At 38.4% G+C, this 13,059-nt stretch overlaps 1 pseudogene; it reads left to right on the plus strand.

Moving 5' to 3' along the window:
• Positions 1 to 203: 203 nt before the first annotated feature.
• On the plus strand, positions 204 to 6,927 carry LOC150056478 (inorganic pyrophosphatase 2, mitochondrial-like; annotated as a pseudogene).
• Positions 6,928 to 13,059: the final 6,132 nt, after the last annotated feature.

Consider the following 13,059-nt stretch of genomic DNA (forward strand, 5'->3'; position numbering starts at 1 on the left):
TTACCCATCACTGACTACCACCCTAGCTCTTCAGGCAATTCACCTGTAGGGTTGGCAGACCCAAATGGAGATTTTAAGTAGGGGAGATGGCCAACGTCCACAAAGGAAACCCTTCTATTCTCTGGTCTACACCTGTACATCCTGGAGAGGGCTGGGGCCAACCTCATAGGGTTCCCAGTCCATGTCTCATTATAATGGCACACATGAGTCAAACCCTTGCACCATTGTTAACAGACAGGCTGGCTCCTGCCAGGTGTTCGGGCAAGGGGCACAGGGGTTGGGTGAGATAGCATGGTGCCCCAATGCATGTAAGCAGGGGAAAATCCTATAGATTTGAAATTTAAAAGTTCAATGTAAATAAAGCATTAGGCTTATCTTGAGGCCTAATGCTTTAGGTACCTCTATCCCCTTATTTTTATTTGTTTTTTAAGGGGGGCTGTGACCAAGAGTAGGCTAGCTAAAGTCCCAGGAGTGGAATCTGGGTGAAGATCCATCTTCTGTAACTTCTTCAAGCTGACTCAGGGGTGTTGTCTCTATACTTGGCCTTGGACCCTAAAAGCTTAGCCTATTTTACAGATTGATAGGCACATAGGCTCAGGTTCACAAGCTTCTTTTCTGAATTTGTGGCTGGTGTCAACCCAAAATTTGCTCAGTTAGGGCTTAGAGCAAAATTAGGATTGTAAACTACCCATAATTTTGACAACCTTAGGTTTTAACTCTCCACTATTATACTGACAAGTTCCTGCCCAATAACACAGGCATTAGCATGGCATGCTTACAAAGGATTCACTAAGCATGATCTTACCTGGAACTTGGTAAGGGCCAAATTTACATCTGAATAAGGATCTGCTGTTCTTTTCTGTGGGCCCACTGGAAACTTACAAACAAACTTACAAGGGCAAATTGAAATAGCAATTAAACAATCATTTTGTTAGCCCTAATTTTCCTTTTTACTCTTTTTAAAACCCTTTTCCCAAATTTAATACCTATTAGGGGGCAAGTTTAAGAAATACTAATCACATCACCAACTTTACCATCAGATTTCCAGTGTCAGTCTACAACGGAGAGGCAGGATGAAGCCCTGTCCTTCCTACCCTGTCTTTTCTACAAAACAGATAGGCAAGGTTTTTGAAACTGATGAATTCATATTTAAATTTCTGATACTTATCTCCAAATTAAACTCAAGGAAATAAATTCCAAGTTCTCTGATGCTTTTTTGCTAAACAGAATTCGATGTTTACAATGTAAACAGCTCTATGCATTACAATACTAGATTTTAAAGTAGTTCCTCTTTAAAACAATACAATAATCCCGGAGGCATTTGACTTTGCTTGGAGTTTAGACTTAGATTTACCAACTACCCCTTTTTTGTATGTTGGTTTCAAGTATAAACTTGTATACTTGTATAGAAGTATAATCTCGAACATGTTTGCTCACACACATTCACACATTCACATTCAAACATTTAAAAGAGCGCAAAATTAATATCGGCTCTACATTTTCGGAAGTTTTTGAGAGATTCAAATAGATAACAAAGATGCGCGGGCACACACAAAAAACACAAGGATCCATATTTAGGACTGGTACCAATTTCAAAGACAAAACTGGACAAGAGAAAATACCCACGGCAAAACACAACATGGACAACACAGAGACTTTTAAGTAACCCCCAAACTTTTGATGGCATGTCTGGCCTTAAACTATCAGAGTGACAGAAAAGACCATGGGGCCCCGAACTCAGGGAGCGCCTCCCCAATGGAGATCTCCATTCCCTGGTAGCCAGGAAGACCACTGCTTATAGAAAAAGGCAATCCTTTATCTCAATAGCATAAATATACAAATTATTAGGAATTGATGAAAGACTTGGGAGCCCTGTTTGGGTGGCCCCCATGGGCATATTTACTGCTGGGGGATCATGAGGAAACCTGTATTTGAAACCTGTATTTGCCTGATCCTTATGATAACAAAAATGGGGAGTTCTGAAGCTGTTTGTCTATTGATCTTCCAATATTGAAGTGGTTCTAGGCTGTGTGGTTCCCAGATCTGACAGGGAAGATTGCTGTCTGACTGAAGGTAGAGGAAGCCTGGGGAGTAACAATTACTGGGAAAGCTTACAGAAGGCCATGATGAGGGTTTAACCTGGCCTCAAGTAAAGGAAGCATGGGAAAGGATTACTGAAGGAAGGGCTCCCCACCCCAGTGGATTCCTGAGGAGGCCAAGGGATATAAGAGAACCTCCATGGAGGACCCGCCAGGATGTGGGGGAGGTCTGCTTTCATTTTTGAACTTGAGATCAATCAGAGATGGATAAATTTGCTGGCCTGTGTCTTTATCTACAAGGGCGGGTTGGCAAGGGTTGGTGGTCAGTCCCTTATCTATGCGTGCCACAGCCATCGTGGGTAAAGCTGCACCTTTATTTACAGGGGCAGTGGAGCATTCTTCTAAGGGGTTCTGGTCTCGGTGACCTGTGCTGGAGCCAAGGTGGGTGAACCCCAGAGGCAACTCAGAATGGCAGCCACGATGGGGAAGATATTTTGACCCTGCAGGGCTACCCTTTCCCATATGGATTCATCCCGTATCCTGCCTGCAATCCCCCACAGGCAGAGAGACAGAACAGTTTCATAAAATTGCTCAAGTTTTCTATCAGAAAAGTGAAGGTGCCTGCTCTCCAAGATCCCTTGAAGATTGCTTGAAGAGGTCCACTTACCAGCTAGTTGTGCCCCACATCTGGGTGCAAGTTGTTGGGGTCCTTCTTGGACGTCTAGGAGGGGGGTAAGATGATGGCCAAGCCCACGAATAATCCGGGTAACACAGACTCTGGAGACCAGACTCTCAGTGCAGATCTAATTTTATTTTAGAAAATGCACTCGCTAAATATAGATAGAGCAGTGGCCACCACGTCATCAAATAGGGACTTCCCTGAATGCCACCATCAGCCAATGGTGTCCTGAGACACGCCTCACTTGCTCCAGGCGAGAGGGGCCAGGTGCCCTCTGGCTCCTGAACGCTTATGTCACTAAGTGTGTACGGTATGTGTTGAAGCACAGGTGGCAAGCAGCAGGGTTCCTATAGCTATCCCAGACATATTCACTTCCACTGCATGTCCTCCTAACATATTGGTCCAAATGATTGTGATCATTACCATGAACTCTGCTATGGTCTCCATATTGTTTTCTTGGCTCATACACCCCTCCCCTACCAGTGATGTTCTTTCTACAGGAAGCAGAGCGACTTTTCCCAATATACATCTCGTGGTATATGAATCAGATTGCCTTTTACAGCCTTATGTCACAGTGATGTCACTCAAAAAATGGTTTTTATTGTTCACAAGAAAGCTATTCCAAATCCTAAATGTCTTCCAAAACTCTGATATTTATGTAATTTTTGTTTTTAATTTTTCATAAGTCTAAAATAGCCGTAACAATAGTCACCACGGTGGGAGAAGGACTGGGCATGACTAAGTTAACTTAAAAATTTAAGCAAGTAAAGAAGTCTTAGGAATATAAATGTTCTTGTAAGAAAGTCCATATTGTTACCTGGTATATTGTATATATGTTTATTTGAATATTTGAAATAGGAAAGGGAAGGGGGAAAAACAAGATGATTGGGAGGGGGTGGGAGGAGTGAAATGGGGACAAAAACATGAGAAGGGATATCAACGTGTGCGAAGTAATGTACCTTTTATCTGGCAAAGGTAACTGTAACCCCTCTATATGTAATAATAATAATAATAATAATAATAATAACAATAATAGAAAATCCAGCACTATTATTTGAAAATCTCTCTCTCTTCCTCTCTCTCTCTCTCTCTGTATTTTTGTACCCTCTGTCTGTCTATCTGTCTATAGAGAGTTCATTATCTGTTTATTTTTCTCTGATATGGTTCCAATACTCCAGAGTTCAAATCATCGCAATTTCATGTTCGGTATGGTCATGTGAGTCATATCACACTGAGGTGATTACTCAAGACTGAATACATAAGCTCCTTCACTTTTCCACTCTATCTTCTTTTCATACAAGTTGTCTGAATTGAGGCTAGATACTGTATTAGCTTTTTAGATTATAAAGATAAATAAATATTTATCTCTACACTAATGGGGCTAAAGTCTCTTATGGGAAGAAAATTAAGCAAATATATAATTGTAGTTAAGTCTCTATTAGGAGAAATAATAGTAAGTGGCAGAAAGATACTTATGAGTAGAAATCCTGTGACCAGTTCTTTATATGGTTAACGTTAGAACAACCCAATGTTTGAGCTTCTGGAAGTAATCAGGGGTAAGTTCGAGTGACAGGAAGAAATCTCTTTCATCTGATTCACTATCAAGGAAGATGAATTAGTAAACCAATAAGAAAATGACTACAGATAAGCAAATTAACAGCTGTATGACTATTCTATAGAAACTAATTAATTGAAAAAAATGTAGCTTGCTGGCTGATGTGACAGTGCACATCTGTAATCTCAGCTATGTGGTGATAGAGACAGGAGCATTGATGTTTGTGGCCAGTCTGGGAAAAATGCGATGAAGGCCTATCTCACCAACAATTCAAATTGGTGGCTCACACATTTCAGGCTTGCACCATCATGCTTGGATGGCAGCTTTCTGTTCTTCTAGTTTTGGTCTTTTTTGCCTTCTATCCCATCAGCTCTGGCTTTGTTCACAGTTAGCAGCTGAGATGTAACTTAGGTATCAGCCTTCCTTGATTACACTGAGGCTCATATATTGCTGCCCATGTTTCTGTGAATGAAATTTTAGGGTTCACAGAAAATATTAATTGCCAAAACATATCCTAGAATGTAACATACTTTCACAAGGGCAATAGCCTCCTCTCTGCTTCTCCAACATAGTGAAAAGAAGGCTTAAATAAATCTTTTGTGCAGAATTTTTTCTTCCTCTTCTTTTCTACATAATCTACATAGCCTCCAGATAAAATTATTTTGTTTGTTTTTTTATGTAGCCATATCACATTACTTAACTTTACAATACTTTATGAAAACAAATATCTTTTACAGTTGTACCTGTTAGAGGTTTTACAGCATGAAGAATAAAAAATTGGTAACATGTAATGTATTTATAAGTTTTTTAAGGCAAAAAGCGTATTAGAGAAGGTGGTCAAACTGTAGTTCATTGCATATAAATAATCTGAAAATCATTTCTATGAGCTGATGTGAATATGTGGGAGGTAGAAGAGGTACAAAAAATAATGAGTGTTGGGGCCGGGAGTTTGGCCTAGTGGCAAGAGTGCTTGCCTAGTATGCACGAAGACCTGGGTTCAATTCCTTGGTACCACATACATAGAAAAAAGCCAGAAGTGGTGTTGAGGCTGAAGTGGTAGAGCTCTAGCCTTGAGAAAGTCCAAGGACAGGGCTCAGGCCCTGAGCTCAAGCCCATGACTATCAAAAAAAAATAGTGAGTGTGAGTTTAGTTATTCCTGAAGGAAAAGAGAAAAATTAAGCAAGTAAAGAAGGATGTAGGAGTTTGGCCCAGTGATGGAGTGGTTGCTTAGCAAGCGGGAAGACCTGCTTTTGATTCTTCCCTACCACATGCTTAGAAAAAGCCAGAGTGGTGCTATGGCTCAAGTGGTAGAGCTCTGACCTTGAGAAAGCCAGTGCTCAGGCCCTGAGTTCAAACCCAGAACTAGAAAAAAAAGGAAAAGAAAAGAAAGCAAATAGCACCAGAAGTCAGGTTTGATTTGGACCTTTCTTACTAAGCATGCTGTCACAGTCTTAATTTTGCAATATCTTAAAACACACACACACACACACACACACACACACACACACACACACACACACACACACACACACACACGGGGCCTGGGGTGGAGTGCGGGGCCAGGGCGGCCTTCCTGCCTCTGGGAGCCAGCTGGGGCCATGGGACGCGTTGTGACCTGGCCAGGTTCAACACGGAAGAGCGAGGCTCGACCTACTTCTTCTTCTTCTTCAGGAATATGACAGGTCACTACACTTTCCCCTTCCACGATATTCCTCTGAAGGTGAGTATTAAAGAGGAAAATGGTATTTCCGTGAAGAAAGCACAAAATGATGAAGGTAAGACTTTGTTTCACATGATTGTGGGAGTACCTCGGTGGACAAACGTTAAAATGGAGATTGTCACCAGGGAGCCACCGAATCCCATTAAACAGACCATGCAGCATGGCAAGCTACTCTTCGTGGCGAGCATCTTCCCTCTCATGGGTTATGTATGGAACTATGCCCCTCCACCAGACTTAGGAAGATCCCAATCAGAAAGACAAGGACCCAGACTGCTGTGGAGACCACCGCCCTATCGACATTTGTGGAAGAGGCTCCAGGGTTATTACTCCTGTAGAAGCGGTTCGGGTGAAGATCCTCGGGGGGTTTTGGCTCTTACTGATGAGGGAGAGACAGATTGGACATTAATTGCTATCAATGTAAATGATCATGAAGCTGGAAAGTTTCGTGATGTTGATGATGTAGTGAAGCTCGAACCAGGTTACTCAAAAGCTACTGTGAATTGGTTCAGGTTTTATAAGGAACCAGAGGAAAACGCAGCAAACAAGTTTGCTTTTAATGGAGAATTCACAAACAAGGATTTTGCCCTTGAAGTCATTAAATCTGCTCATGAATATTGGAAAGCGTTGCATATGAAGAAGTGCAATGGAGGAGCTATAAAATGGGCAAACGTGCAAGTATGTGATAGCCCCTTTCCATTGCACTCAAGAGGAAGCAAGATCATTAGCACAGTCGGTAGCATCATCTTCAGTAAATAAAGACAGTAACGTTGAAGAGCACGTTTGGCACTTCCTTGGCAAGTTGAATGGAGTTTTTGAATTTGTGCCATCAAAATTCCAGCTTGTAGGGAACTCTCTCTTAAATGCAAGAGATAAGCGGGTCTATACGCCCGTTCTAACTTTCTGTGGAAATGTTACTGACACTTCTGAGGCATGAAGTATGTAAATAAATAAGTTTTTATTTGTCTCCTCTGGACATTTATTGATATATAAGAAGAAAAGATTTGGCTTAATTTCATAGCAGAAATTTTGGGGCATTGTTTTAAAGTTCTAATTTTTGGAACTGAAGGAACAATGGTTTTAATAGCTTGTGTGTCTGTAGATTAAAAACTATCAACTCAATACATGAATAAAATGTTTATAGATGCAAAAAAAACCCCACACTTACTTGATATTTTAACTTGCTGCAATATTTTATGTACATAAAATGTGGTTTTTAGATGGAAGAGTACCAACATACTTAAGGCCCAAATGCAAGAAAGCATATGAGGATGCCAACAAATTCATTTTGTAAATAGATGGTTACAGTGAATTATAAGTAATTATAAAGTAATTATGTAAATTATCAAGTGACAGTGAGTTAATATGGCACATATTTATGAAGAACAAATTATCACTCTTCAGCTTTTTGCAATACCAGTGCTAATTGACAGAGGCAGAATTCGAGTTAGGAGAAAATGCTTTATTAATACAGGCTTCTGGAGATCAGAACCCAGTGAGAAATGTCAATCTACCAACCGTTTTATTTAGATCTATGATACGTTTTCAATTCATTAACTTTCTCTTAAAGATAAAGTAGGTTAGTGCCAATGAGCTTCTTCTTCATGAGTTAGTATTAATGTCCTTTGATAATCTTTTTTTTCCTGGTAGAAATTTGGAGAGAGTGATAGTTACTACATTAAGCTGACCTCCTCATGACCTCTAAAGTGACACTCTATCAACTATCAAAACTAGGTCTACAATGACCCAATTATGGTACACTTCTAGTTTCCATTAAGCCATCACAATGATGACATTTTGACCAGTATTTGTTTTTTGATGTTTTGCATGTCTTCCTTAATATCCTTGAATATAATTATTGTGCAATTACACAATTTGCGCTCTTTTTTTTTGTGTTGTGGGTCATGGGGCTTGAATTGGGTGCTCTCCCTGAGCTCTTCAGCTCAAGGATACCACCTTACCCTTAAGCCAAGCCCCACTTCCGGTTTTCTAGAGGTTAATTGGAGATAAAGTCTCAGGTCCTTTTGTGATCGGGCTGGCTTTGAACCTTGATCTTCAGATCTCAGCCTCCTGAGTAGCTAGTATTACAGGCATGAGCCACTGCACCCGGCTCACAATTTATGCTTTTAAAGCATCTAGTTGCTTTATCTGAAAATTTGTCAAAATTTTGTCACTAAATCTGAATGCTGTTTATCTTCTGTAACAGAACTTGGTAATATTTTACTTTAATTTTCTTGGTGTGTATATGTGTGTGTGTATGCACATGTGCCTGTGCACACACCCACACTAGAGCAATTAGTTCTCAATCTCTTACTTGTTTTTTTTCAATTAAGGCTAGTGCACTTACTGTTATGATGGTACCTTTCTTGTCTTTAATTCTGGTTCCTAAGTTTCAATGTAATCTTTTCTAGGCAGATGCAGAAGAATCTGAACTATCAAGCACTGTTGCATAAAGTTCTGATAAGCTTTTTGGAAAGAGTAAAAAAAAAGTTCTCTGAGGAAATATGTACATTTAAATGAAGCCCCAAGGCCAAATAAGATAAATTTACTTAACCAGGAAATATTTCCTTTCTTTGAAGTCTGGCATTGTATGCTTCCGGCATCCCTTAAATTTTGTTTGATTTTTTTTTTTGCCTACATGGGATATTTTGTGAATCCATAGGGATTTTTTAATTATTGTCTATATTTCAGTGAAGAATGATATTGGGATTTTGATGTGCATTGAAATTTTAGATCACCTTTGACAGTATAGCCATTTTGCAACACTAATTCTGACAATTCATAAACATTTAATGACTTTTTACCTTCTGGTGTCTTCTGTTTCTTTCCTCAATGTTTTATAGTTTTCATTTATTCTTATTTTTGCTATTGTGAGCAGAATTGTGTTCCTAATTTTTCTCTCCATCTGCTCATTGTTGGTATACAAGAAAATTCTGATTTTTATGGAGTGTTGTTGTATTCTTTTTTTTGCCAAAATTATCAGCTGTAGAAATTCTGAGGTTTAGGGTGCTTTGAATATAGGATCATACCATTTATCAAGGAAAATGATTTTACTACTTTCCTGTTTTGGATTCTTTTCATAAAATGTATTTCTCTTGTCTTACTGCTCTGACTAGGAATTGTAGTACTATGTTGAATAAAAGTAGCAGAAGTGGACATTTTTTGCCTTGTTCTTGATTTTAGAGGAAATACTTTCATTTTTTTAGCATTTATATGATTTTTTAACTGTAGGTTGACTATACATCCTTTGTTACAACATGGTCCTTCTATTCCTAGCTTCTCCAGAGCTTTTGTCATTAAAGGATTCTGGATTTTGTCTGAGGCTTTTCCTGTATCTATTGATTCTTGCCCTTGATACGGTTTATGCGCTGTTCTGCATTTATAAGAAACTTATTTTAATTAAGCAGATGTGTCAGCAGATGTGCCTATGTGCTAACAAAGAGAAAAGGTTATGAAACTCTTTCCACAATTAGATTTATCATAATTTCTACAATCCACTTGTTTTAGTTCTTTTAGATTTATGCTATGCAATTCAAAGAAGAGTAGCAGCTTGGAAGTAATCAGGTGAGATGTGAGAGAGGAATAATTCAGGCAGATGAAATCACATGTGCAAAAACGGTCAAATTTCATGAGAAGATGCCATTTTACAATGGAAACCTTGAAAGGATGTTAATTTGCTCAACCTTCTCTAACAAAATATCAAAGACTGAGTGGCTTATCAAATATACATGCTTTTCTCACATTGTAGAAAACTGGGTGTCTGAGACTTAGTATTGCAGCATGATCAGGTCCTAGTGAGCTACTTCTTGGCTTGCAGGTGTCTTTTTTTCTTATTGAGCTTTCACAACAGAAAGTTCAAGAGAAGTATAAACTCTCTGGTATCCCATTTTATGAAGCCATTAATATCATCATAGGAATCCTACCCTTATAACCTCATCTATTGCCAACGATCACTCAAATATCTCTGAGCATTTTCCTTTTGATGGTTAGGGCCCAGAATGAAAATTTTGGAGAAACACAAATGTTCTGTTAAATAATGATGTATACCTGGAATGGGGACATTTTAAATCATTGAACATGAACTATTGGATAGTATTTCTTTTTCTATTTCAAATACAATGTAAGTGACATTAACAAAGTCAAATGTAGCAATGTCTAGACTCAGGAATTATAAAGCAGTGACTTTATTCTCAGACATAAGTATCAAATTCCCAAGCTGAGCTCTACTGTAGAGCAAAGCAATTGATAAGTGTCTGAAACATGCTGTGCCCAATAGAAGATGGAATCATTACTTTGATGACTGGTTTGCTTGTCCTATAGAAAGAGAAGTTGGCACATTTAAGTTGAAAGGAAGAGATCTCTTCTGAAAAAGACTAGTAGAGGGAATATTAAACTCCCTTATGTTACATCTCACCAAAAAAGGAGCTTAAGGTGCCCTATGATAAGGAAAAGGGCAAATAAAGCATACTAGAATCAGTGCAGTTAGATAAGGCAACGCTACATTAGTTCTGGTTGTTCTTTTTTTTTTTCCAGTATTGGGGATTGACATTGTCCTTGAGCTTTGAAGTCAGTCCTGAGGGCCTGTCTCAGCACCATCACTTAAAAAGTTAGGAATGTGTCTAGACACAGAATACAGATAAGCTTAAGTATATGGGTTAGGAAGGAGTGTGCGAATGAAGGGAAAGTTTAAGAGTCCTTTCCTTACTATGGTTTGTGTGCAGAGAAGACTAGACTTGCCACCTAAAGATACAAGCAGGAAAACTCAGACAATGTGAACAATTTGCTCATCAGAGATAATGGAACATTTAGGGCAATGGTTTTCAAAGACCAGTGTCAGGATATCCTATGACAAAACCTCCGGATCTGAGACTCTGTGGAAATGTGAGTGTGTGTGTGTGTGTGTGTGTGTGTGTGTGTGTGTGTGTGTGTGTGTGTGTGTGTGTGTGTCTGTATCTGCCTCTATATGTAGGAAGTGACAAATTAAGGGCAGATTGAGAAGAACTGGGTTTTGTCTCAAGCAAAATCTTTCTCTTAGATGTAAGCAATATTCACTGCTATTGACTCCTTGAAAAGAGGAAGAGGCTACAGTAAAATATTTAGCTTAACAACTTTATGTTTATTAGAATGGTATGACTGATTTTCCTTTCATAAGAAATAATCAAGATGGTATCTACTTCACTATTTCCCTAATGTAAACCTTGATTCATCAAATCATAAAAAGTTAAACTTTGCTATATTTATACAGAGGAATCTCAGTTCAAACCTCGCTGATTTTTTATAATCACATTGCATGTGGAGGCCAGAGAATACTTAGGAGTGATAAATCTTTCAAGTCTTCGCAGCCTAAGAAGCCCAAGGGCTCCTAACTGCTGCCCCCACCACTCCATCCCTTATAATTCTGTGTACATAGCTCATGGGGTTTTAGTAAGATTTTTTTCAAAGTCCTATTGGAATAATATTGACTAGGAATATTTTCTTTTAGTCCCTAAAGATTTAATTTTTAAAAAATGCTGCTTGATCATTAGCACAATTGGTGTCCTCATTAATAATCTGAGCTGCCAACATTTATGTCCCGGTTACTTCTGTGCTCTGCTGTTTATAAGCTGGGCACAGGGAATTTTTGCAAGTGATTGCATAATAATCAATTTGCTTTGCTTTTCTTCTAGATTCATTAAATTGTCTTTGAGGATGCCCATTAAGCATGCATTTATCATCAAATAAGTGGTTCAAAATGAAAACCTTTGAACACTCCTAATTAGCTGTGTAAAGTTTAGCCCAAAGTTAACAGAGACCCAAAAGACAGTTGTTTGGAGTTTCAGGCCACCTATTTCTAATTGCTAACTAATGCAAAATCGTGAAGTAGTTTTTCTCATCCCTGACAATCTCTTTGAAAACTCAAGATAAAAGGGAGTGAATTATTTACATTTGTGGCTAATAGTTGTTATTTAGGTTAATTCTCTTCATAGGAAACACATTGCCTCATGTGGAGAATGGTGCTAACTTTTGCAAGCTCTAAGAACCTTTTCAGAGCCCTGAGCTTGTAAGTCTCACATCTAATAGAGACTGGTGTAGTATCACAGGAGTGAAAATCTTTTTTATCCTAAGAGGAAAGCGGCTGCAAAATTTTCTTTTGCCTATTAGATGGATGAACGAGTTTTCCTAAGATCACTTTTAAAGGGCCTGAAAGATAGATAACTGAGAAAACAGATGAACTGTCAGAAGTGTCCTCTTAGGATAGCAGTTATCAATCTTTTGTATGCACTGGAATCATTTAGTAAGCTATGGACAAATGCTTAAAATGTCAGGGTGCCACCACAAGGTAGTTAAATAACCATTTCTGCTTTAGTATAACTCATGCGCAGCTATTTACAAACAGCTTCATGAATGATTTAAATGGGATGTTAAGGTTGGGAAACATTTTCATAAAATCCACCAGTCATAATTTTTTTATCCCTGAAGTAAGAACTATTGGGATTCCTTCCAGTGAGAGCTGTGCTCATTTATGCACTTGTGAGTGGCAAGTGGGATACTTACTTTCATAGCAAAAGTACAGATGATACAAGAGTTGTGTCTGTGTGTGTGTTTTAAAATGTTTAGAAACTTCACCACATTAAACTTTAGATAATTATACATATATATTATATATACAATACACAAATTCAATAAATTCTAGCTAAGCATACTGATGAATCTTTAAGGGAATGAAGGCTACTGACTGAAATAGTCACTCACACTTACAGTATTTAGATAATTCAGAGTCAACTCTAATTAATATATAGTCTTATCTCCTTAGATTCCCTTTAGTGCTTTCAGGTTAACATGTCAGTTTCATAATATATGAGTGAATTGGGCAGATTTTGGAGAAGGATCAGGAAAAGGCTCAAGTGGCTTTCAGTTATGGCTCTAGATGCCCTCTACTTCAATAAATCAAGTGGGATGTTTAAACTTTAGTCAATTTAGATAGTGTCCTGGATGGGAAAATAAAGAAAACTGAATTATCCATTTTAATTCCTTATATGAGATTTATATACAACATTACAAACTGGAAGCTCTTTTTTGTTTAGCCAAC

Source organism: Megascapheus bottae, chromosome 12 (genome assembly GCF_031878675.1).
Source record: "Megascapheus bottae isolate mThoBot1 chromosome 12, mThoBot2.hap1, whole genome shotgun sequence".
NCBI classification, from domain to species: domain Eukaryota; kingdom Metazoa; phylum Chordata; class Mammalia; order Rodentia; family Geomyidae; genus Megascapheus; species Megascapheus bottae.